Source organism: Crocuta crocuta, unplaced genomic scaffold (assembly GCF_008692635.1).
Source record: "Crocuta crocuta isolate KB4526 unplaced genomic scaffold, BGI_CrCroc_1.0 scaffold108, whole genome shotgun sequence".
Taxonomy (NCBI): Eukaryota; Metazoa; Chordata; class Mammalia; order Carnivora; family Hyaenidae; genus Crocuta; species Crocuta crocuta.
This window is the reverse complement of record NW_027532825.1, coordinates 9,957,612-9,967,899: the sequence shown is the minus strand read 5'-3', so window position 1 is coordinate 9,967,899 and position 10,288 is coordinate 9,957,612.

Below are 10,288 nucleotides of genomic sequence, written 5' to 3'. Positions count from 1 at the left end.
CATAATTTAAAAAATCCCTAAAAAAAAAAAAAAAAAAAAAATCTAGGGCTAGTCTACTTGAAAAACACCAAATACTATATATCCCTCTGTAGAGTATCAAAGAATAGTGTTAAAGGTTAAAAAAGGGGAAATCACAATGCTCAAAAAAAAAATACAAATGAACATGTGCAAAGATTATTTTTTAACTCAGTATTTAACGACAGAACTGGTAAGATGTCCCAGTTCCAGGAAGAATTCAAAGAGCCCACATATACAGGCAATAAAGAATGCTGAATGAATGGAAAATACATTGGACCTTAGTCAACTGCACCCTTCGAATGTAATTCCTAGAACTTTCATAATTTCCTTTTTTCTTAAATGTTTATGCTGAGAAAGAGAGAGAGAGAGAGAGAGAGAGAGAGAGAGAGAGAGAAAGCACACACAAGCAGGGAAAGGACAGAGAGAGAGGGAGAGAGAGAATCCTAAGCAGGCTCCACGCTCAGCACAGAGCCCGACGTGGGGCTCAGTCTCACAACTGTGAGATCATGACCTGAGCCAACATCAGGAGTGGGATGATTAACTGACTGAGCTACCAGACATGCCCATAATCTTCCACCATAAGCCTATTAAAGGTTTCAAGAAGTCCTGCAATAAAAAATACTTGTGTAGCATTTAACCCTGTGTTTCCCATGTGGATTTGTTAACTTCTTATAAGGTTACTATTCACTGCAGCACAATTTGGGGAACAGCTTCTTCTCTCTGCATCATATCGATTTCTCTGATCCCCACTACAAAAACAGGTGAGGAATTACAATTACATATGAATGAAAACTCCTTCATCATTTGTACGAGGGTTCCCCTTGTTCATACCTGCCTGCTTCAGAGAGACAATAATCAAATTTAATAGAGGCAGGAATTCAGTAATTCTGGATTGATTTGCTCAGGTAGAAGCTCCATTAGCCTGTGAATTCTCTGGTTTTGGATAAGTCCAAGAGGAAAAAAGAGCTAAAATGGCGAATGTTCCCTGGGGGTAGGAACAAAGTGACAGGAAGCAGCATATCAAGGTGACAAAGAGTGTGCTGGGTGGGAAGGATGGAGGTTCGCATCCCACCCTGCCCCCGGAAGTCTGCCCCGGGCAAGGCTCTCCCTCCATCTTTCTATGGTAGTTTGCTCATCTGTAAATTAAGGAGGATACTCGTATTTAACTCAATGTATGGTTTGAAAATTAAATGGTAAAATACATGTAAAACTTTTTTTTTTTTTTTTTCAGACAGAGCATGCAAGTGGGGGAGCAGGGTGGGAGGGAGAGGAGAGAGAGAGCTAGGGAGTGAGAATCACAAGCAGGCTCCATACTCAGCAGGGAGAATACTGATTCTGGGAAGATTAAATGAGAACACAAGCAAAAGAGCCTAACTGATGCCTGACTCCAACAGGTGCTTTTTAGTAAGGGTTGAGTCTTTTTCTTCTCTTTGATTTGACATCCTAAACTGCAATGTATAGGAGCTGACAGGGAGCATGGATTTCTTGCAATCTAACTTGCTCATCTAACAGATGAGAGTCTGAGGAAGGTGTACTGTCAATGTCACATCTTCAGCCTTCTAGGATACAGAGGGATCTTTTATGGTTAAGGAGACACTGTGAAGACTAGGGAACTACCTTTATTTTTTTTTTAATTTTTTTTTTTTTACATTCACTTATTTTTAAGAGACAGAGACAAGTAGGGGAGGGGCAGAGAGAAAATAAGACACAGAATCTGAAGCAGGCTCCAGCTCTGAGCTGTCAGCACAGAGCTGGACCCGGGACTCAAACTCAAAAACTGAGATCATGACCTGAGCCAAAGTCGGACACTTAACAGACTGAGGCACCCAGGCGCCTCGGGAACCATCTTTATTGAGAGCATGGTTTGCTAGCAGTTATTTTTCTACAGCTCAGTAAATACTTCTTGGACAATTCTCAAACTCCAAGAAACACACGTGTGTCAGCAACATTGCCAAGGCAACCAAGAGTAGCCTAGAGTAGCTGTCTAGGTTCCTAGAAACTGTCTTTATTAGCAACTCCTCCGTATTACTGAAGCATCTGAGGAGAGTTTTAGAGCAGCAGGAAATAGAATTCTTCCATGTGATTCTCATCTATACCAGAAGACCAAATGCCACCATCAGATTTGCTACTGCAAATCCTGAATCAGGATAATCTGTGCCTGGGGACTGAGGGTGGAGTTTGGGCAAATACCAAGAGCAGTTCGTTTTTTCCTCATTTTGACTTCATATTTTTAAGACCAAATATTATTTAAAAGTGTAGCATGTTTGGGGCAACTGAGTGCCCAACTCCGGTTAAGCGTCCAACTCTGGCTCAAGTCATGATCTTGCAGTTCGTGAGTTCAAGCCCCATGTTGGGCTCTGGGCTGACAGCTCAGAGCCTAGAGCCTGTTTCAGATTCTATTTCTCCCTCTCCCTGCCCTTCACAGGCTTGTGCTTTGTCTCTCTCTCCCTCTCTTAAAATATATATAAACTTAAAAATATTTTTTAAATAAAATAAAGTGTAGCACATTCTGTTGGAAATAATAGTATGACCACAATCCTCACATACATGTCCCACTACAGTCCTACCTGGGGTGACTGAGTGACATGAGTAAGACCACTCAACATCTTTTAAACAAACTTGCCTCCTTTTTTTTTCTTTTTTAATTAAATGATGCCTTCTGGTAACTTGCCTTTTCCTGACCTGCAAACACATTGTGAATGAAGAAAAGGAGAAAGGCTACAGGGTACTTAGAAAATATCTCAAAACATATTCTGCATAATGTCAGATTGGAGTACCACCAAAATACCACAGATTTTTAAAAGGTCCCCAAGCCATGAAATATACCCCAAATGCCAGGCTCACCATCACCAAGGATTTTGGGTGCATCCAACAGGATGTGTGGCCAAAAGGCAATTTCAAAGGGGTTTCTATCTTTAATGTGTATTGCTCCAAAAGTAAGAATGATATGATTTTAAAAACCCAAATTTTGTACAACTTGCAGGTTTGAATGGAAGTAAAAAAAAAAAAAAAAAGGCAATCACTAATAGACTGAAAACAAATGTTACTTTCTCTGGAAATGAGTCCTGACATAAGAGTAGACACAGTGTTTACAGTTCAGTTGTGTCTATGGTTGTTTTCTAAGGATTTGTGCTCAAGAAGGAACTCTGAGTGCCCTCATAACCTTTCTTTAAAGAGCACTGAAACAGAGGGGCAACATAAGGTACTGGGGATACTTGAATGAGAAATAGGCTGCTCTTGCACAGGCTGCCTGTGTCAGAGCATGGCCTCTTGCTCACAGCCACTCAGAGCAGAAAACACTTCTCAATGCAGAACATGCAATCACCACAAGCAAAGCGATAATAAACAATAAAAAAAAAAACTAAATTGTGCAGCCCTAATAATTTTTGTACACATTTCTATATTTTGGCTTTATGCATTGATTTTCCATTTTCTGTAGCCATTTTTAAACTCTGATCAGCATGAAGGAAATTTGCTAAGGAAGAGAAAGCACAGTTTTGTAGAATGCCTGCTCTTCAGATTTAACTTGGGGCTTCTGAGCTGGAATCACCCTGTTCCTATGGTTAACATGGATATTTTATAACATGGAATGTAAACTCTGTATGAGTTTTTAAAAGCATATCAACACTGTGCTGACAGTAGGCTGCTTTGGGTTACATCACCAGACCCTTACCTGCCATTTAGGAATACTTTAGGGGGATGTTTTTAGAAACACAATCTGGTGAGTGAGAATTATTACATGATAGAATGGGTGGGAAGAACACAATTGTCTTCTGAAGACCCTGAGGGATAGTCATACAATACCTGCATACATGAAAAGAGGCTTCTGGAATAGCTCTTTGCTAGCTGTTCACGCCATCTGTAAATACAGTAGTCCCCCCACCCCCTTATCCACAGTTTCACTTTCTGCCGTTTCCATTATCCATGGCCAACCACAGGCTGGAAGCAGACGCTCTCCCTCTGACATACTGTCAGAAGGTCACTGGTAGCCTAACACTTTATCACCACGTCTATGTCATTCCTCTCACTTCGTCTCATCCCATAGGCATTTTATCATCCACAGCATCACAATTAGAAGAGTGAGTGCTGCACAATATTTTGCAAGAGAAAGACCACATTCATATCGTTTTTATTACAGCCTACTATTAGAACTGTTTGTTCTATTTTATCATGTTACTATCGTTGCTCTCTTACTGTAACTAATTGATAAAGTAAACTTTATCAAAGGAGTATATGCATAAGGAAAAACAGAGTCTGTACAGGGTTTGGTACTATCCACGGTTTCAGGCATGTCCTGTGGTTAAGGGGGAAATACTGTGCTTGCAGACACTTCCATGGCACATACTCTGCACGTACCCCTCCAGGTCCACACTCTGCCCTGGTCACCGTTCCCAGCGCTCCAGGAACTAGATCCCCAGGGGCTCCATCCTGCCCTGACCCTCTGGCTTTCGGTCTGGTATCAACCAATGGGAAGTGCCGGTGCGAGAAGGGACAGGTTAGGCCACCAGTTCCCTGACTCTCTCTCTACCATCCACTTTGCAGTAGGCTCAACCCTCCCTCTTGGTGGTCTGTCCAACAATTATATCTCCCCTCTCTGAGCCTTCAAAGCGGTTTCTCTTCATCCTCCCCACAGGGCATCCTGGAATAGAATTGGGTCTCAAAATTTCTAGCTCAAAATCTCCCACTATCTTGTTACCTCTCAATTGGGAGAAATAATGAATTAAAACAATCTACTGGTCTTCTAAAAAAAAAAAAAAAAAAAAGCAGTGTGTCACCCTGTAGGAATGATCTAAAAACAAACCAGTACCAGAAACAATGTGCACAATAAGCAAGTCTAAGTATACTAAGCCCACAACAATGGGGTTTTGCCAACGACAACACTTTTCAGGAACATAAGCCCTGTAGTTGCCAAAGGATAATTATCATTAGAAAGTGTTTAGTAGGATGTTTTCAGCCTTCGGCTGAAGGCATCTCAAAAGGGAGAAGTTGGTTTTCCTTTTAAAGGGTTGTAGGACTTTCTATCTAAGAGTTGTCAAAACATTGTTTCATCAGTGTTATGAAGATGCCGAATTTTCCTCCACTGAGAATTCAAGGTAATCACAACCAAATCCTAGCAGGCTTCTTCTTCTTTTTTTTTTTTTTTTTTTGAAGAAAATAACAAAGTGAATTCTCAAATTAATCTGGAAATGTACAGAATAGCCAGACAATAACCAGACACAGAATACCCAGAACAATTTTGAGAAAAGGAGAATTAAAAAAAAAAAATACGATGCTACATCCCACCCCAGAGCCTTTTAGAGACAATGAGTCGAACTTTCAGAATAAAAAATTAAAAATGGAAAACTGACTTCTGTCCTGTGTTAATGGCAATTTCCTTCAAAATCCTTGACCTTAGCACCTAGTAAATCTTGACCACAGTAACAGAAAACAATGCCTGCATTCAACTAGCTGTAAGCTTTATTCCACATCCATCAAGAAATCAAATCCCATGGAGGGTCCCCAGTGTAGAGCACAGAGGCTACAAGATAGAAACTAACATAGACAAAGGGTAAGACTTGGTTTATGGAAACATAGCTGGCTGTGTTTCTAGGATAAAACCACTCTCCACAGACTACGCTCACGAGGTAAATCCTTTTGAGTCACTGGCTACACTGGTTCTATAAGTTGTTATTGTTATATGCAGTACTGCAGAAGGATTTCTCTGCCTTCTGTTTTAGAAGACTGATACGAGTTTGCTTTCTAAAATGTTGGTTCTTTTCCTTAGGATCCTGTGTACCTATTAAAGCCATAATATACAGTACTTGGTATTTGATTCGTCGGAAAACAGAAAGAATACTGTAATCTGATCAATATGATGTGATCCGAGTTACCCGAAAGAAGGAACCTATGAACACCTTCAAATCTTATCGCATCGCTTCTAAGAATTAGTCAACTTGATGAATATATTAAGCAGTAAGTATTCATGGATTCCTGATTCGATGAAGTCCTTTCGTCCTCCTTACACTCCCTTTTCTCAGAGTGGGTCTTCACACCAGCAACACCAATCTCACCTGGAAGTTTGCTGGTAATGCAGGGTCCTGGCCCTATCCCAGACCCACTGAATTGGAATTTGCAGTTTAACAACCCACCCAGGCAATCTATCTGCACATTCAAGGAGGCCGGCTCTTCAAATCCACACCCAGTGTCAAACCCTACAGGTAAATGACAGAACCAGCCTGGGCGCTCGTTGTAGGTACAGAAAAAGAAATCAAGAGCATCAGGCTGAAGCCGTTACGGTCACAGGATACAATCTTGACTGCTTATTATTGAAATGAATGCATGATCTCCGTGTAGCTTCTCCCCCATTCTCTTAAAGGAGATGACTGAAAAATTCCCAAAAGGTTCAACCTTCTGGATGGGGGACTAGGTTCTGGGTGTTTCTCATTTAATTTGTGCTTGCGTAAAGTTGTCACATCTAGATTTTTATAATCAGATGATTTTGCAAACTCCATGGGAAGTACAATCATCCAGATTCGTCACATTTTTTGTCAAGAGTACATGAATTAAACTTGAGCTTCTGGCTCAGTTACATCCAACAAGTTCACAGAAATGAAATAGGAATATCCATGATGTTTTCCTGGCCATCCCCCAAAATAATACCTAATCGCTGGCTTGCTCAAAACCCTGGATGGATGAACCCATCCGTTCGTGCGGAAACAACAACCGAAGCCAGATGAGCTGCATCTGGTCTGGGATTTCAGAACCACGGTTTCAAGCAACTGGGGATGGCAAGCAGGGGGTTTTTCCATCAGACAATCACAGCCGTGAATAAGAGCAAATCTATTTCTATGGCAAATGGCCTAGGATGGTTTTCTACATAAAAAGAGAGTTAGGCTTTAACTCAGCAGTTTGCATGCCATTGCACCGTTAACACTGAACTTTGTCTTTGCTTCTTCCTGTAGAACCTCATGAGCAGTCAGAACCAAGGGCTCACTCCACACCGGGCTGCGAACCGGATGCCACGTGTAGCCTTGGGAGGATCAGTTACAAATCCTGACAGTAGGCACTGCCTCCTTTGACCATAATGGTGGCAAACGGGGGTTTGCTCTCTCCTTCATTGCTTCTTTCCTTTTTCTTTTCCCTCCTCTCCTCTCATTGGGAGTTTCATAACGGACTTTGTCAGTGTATGGTATAATGAATCATGCTGTGCAAAGTGGCCAGCAACAGGAGGTTTCATTTTGTAGCAGCATCTCTCCAAAGAACGTGAGGGACCTGATTCTCTTCAAAGGATGCCCAGGACCTCAAAAACGCGAATCCCCCTGCCTCCCAATGAATCCAGGACCCTGGGGGAATAGCCACAGGGACGGTGAGGGAAGAGAAGAGGAGAGAGAGAGACACATAGATGCACATCCCAGGCAGGCTGCTTCTGAAATGTTAAGCTACCGACTTAGGAAATGAGACAATGTCTAAAGAAATGTCTGTACTGTCCGTCAGGTCTTTGAAGTAGGTGCACAAGCAACTAAAAGCAGCTTTCTTTCAGAATATGGACTGCTCAGATGCGCTCTCCTGGGTGGGCGTGAAGGGCCAATGAAAGGCTTAGGTAACTGGTTGGAAAGACAAAAGATAAATTCCAATGCAAAGTTAAGTTATTAACTCACTCTTCCCTGATCCAGGAAACCAGATGACTTCAGACAGCCTTAGATGTCAAGTGCATTGTGAATCTCCAAGAGGGAGATGCAACTTGCAGCGTTATCCAAAATGCTTTGGACCAGAGAAACTTTTTGTCAAGGGACGATCTTGCCAGACTGATGTTCTACCAAATGCATCTGGAAAAAGCCCGAGCCACAGAGTTCTAGACCCAGAGACCCCTGGCACCTCTAAAAGAGCCCCTCAGCCCAGCTAGCATCAGGAGCACTGGGCACACTTCTGCTGCAGCGGGGCCACCCAGATCATTCTGATGACCACAGGTGTGTCCTGATGTGTCAGCCATGGGCAAATCCTTGATCTTATTCCCAAGAAGAATTCTCTAAATACCACATTTACACAGCAACTAAAACCGAACCATCTCGCAAAACATATGCAAATCATTAGATGTTCTGGTTCAGCCATGTGTGAGCTCTATCACCCTGGATAGGCCACACTTATTCCATATGTCTCCCTTCCCCAACTCTCAGCTGCCCCAAGGCCTCACACAGGGTCCTGAAGATCATTGGTTCCCCGACAGAATCCCTATGCAGGAACCCCTGTCAGGTGTAGCTCAGGTTACTGGGATACACACATCAGTATCATGAACTGCCCTGTATGAATAATTCAATATAAACCAAGTTCAAATAATGGTCAGAGAGCAGGGCGGGGGGTGGGAGGTGGGGAAGAGCTTTGGTTCATGCCTCAACTCTGCCAAGTATAAGCTAAAGCTTTCTCTTGCCTCCTTTTCTGCTCCACTGCTCTACTACTTTAGATAACTTCTAATGAATAAACCCATCTGGGTAACACATGCACATCGAGACCCTCCAGAGACCTCAGCATCCATGGCCTCAAATCCAGTCTCCACTGTTCCCTGAGCCCGGTGGCACCGACTGGCCCAATGGACTGAATCACCCTAGCTCCTCTGCCTCTAAACTTTTGGGGCCAATGGAAGGTGAGGAAAGGTCAGGCGCTGCTCTGTCCCAGCTTTGTGTTTCTGGCGGCGCTGATATCCCTTCAGTCCCTTCACTGGGCCTGGTGACCCCATTTTCTTCCCTTGTCCCTTTAAACTAGCAGTGTAGTAACCAGCAAGTTACAGCCTCTTGCTCTGGTTACCAGTCTCTGGTGAAGCCTCTTGAACCATCTGAGCTGAACTCTGCTTCCTGCCAGGCCCTGGCTGATGGCACGAGCCTATCTCTGGTCCTGCTGACCTCTGTTCTGCTGGGATCCAGAACCCATAGGGAGGGCGTAGTATTCACAGGTTTAGAGCACCCATGCACACACACACAGTCACAGAACAAAACTGGGCTCTTGGAATAGGATGCTGCATGTCCAAATTATACCGTTTTAATACACACTGAGTAGTGTGTGTCCAATGTATACCAGATTGAGTCAAAGTTCGAAAGCCCAGCTGTAAAGCAAGCCTGTGCCTAGGAAGGGTACTAACTCTTTACTCAGAGTAAGGCCCTTAAAAACTGTTGTCATGAGCTTTCACTAGGGTTGATGGGGTCATGAGTGCAGCCAGAATTAGATTTCTAGAAAAGAAAGTTCCAAACCTCAAATTTATATAAAATGGAGCCCGATGGTTTTCCAAAGGCAAGACCCTTTGAAAGGACCAGGAGCACAGGCTTGGAGTCTCATCTTCCAGCAAATGCAGGCTAGAAAAGGGGTTTTGCTTTTGCTACAGAGGAGGTGACTGGTCATTCATAGGTTTAACCAGCTGTGTACTGAGCTGAGGGGTGTCTGGGTGGCTCAGACGGCAAAGCATCTAACTTTGGCTCAGGTCATTATCTTGCAGTTCGTGAGTTCGAGCCCCACATCGGGCTCTGTGCTGACGGCTCAGAGCCTGGAGCTGCTTCGGATTCTGTGTCTCCCTCTCTCTCTGACCCTCCCCTGCTTGCATTCTGTCTCTCTCTCTCTCTCTCTCAAAAATAAATAAACATTAAAAAATTTTAAAGAAACGAGTGCTGAGCTTAGTGCTCTAACCATCCATTACTGGATTCTCGCCACAAAAGCAGCATTTCTCATAACATGCTGGAGGTGCTGGAGGCCTGCAGACCCAGGGCTGGTGCTTTTTCTGCATTACTCCTATTACCCATACTCCTCCGCTTCACCCTCCTGGCCAGAACTAGCTTCCTGAAACAGGGAAGATGCAGAGAACTACATTCCAGACATTTTCATAAAGTCCACTATACCCTTTTTTCCTCTGACGCCCAAGAGGGAAATTCAGTTTGTGTCAGTGATGATTTCTGGTGCTCTCCACTATTCAGTAGAAAACAAAGTAAATATGAGACTTGAATACCACCCAGGACATCCCGGGCTTACTCTCTGTGCCATATACTGGCCTCAGAAGAGTCCAGTCACGTTCTCTAAGGGCTAAAATAAATAAATGAGCAATGCGGTGAGGGCACAATCTAATTCAGTCATTCTGGAATACTCTATCCACCAAAAGCCTTAAAAATGTCTATATTCATTGATCCAGCAATTCTGCTTCCATGAATACACTAAGGAATAAATCAGAGATCCTTTGAAATATTTGTTTCCAAGAATGCTCAGGATAATTTTATTCACCACAGCTAAACAGTAGAGGCAACATAAATATCCCCCA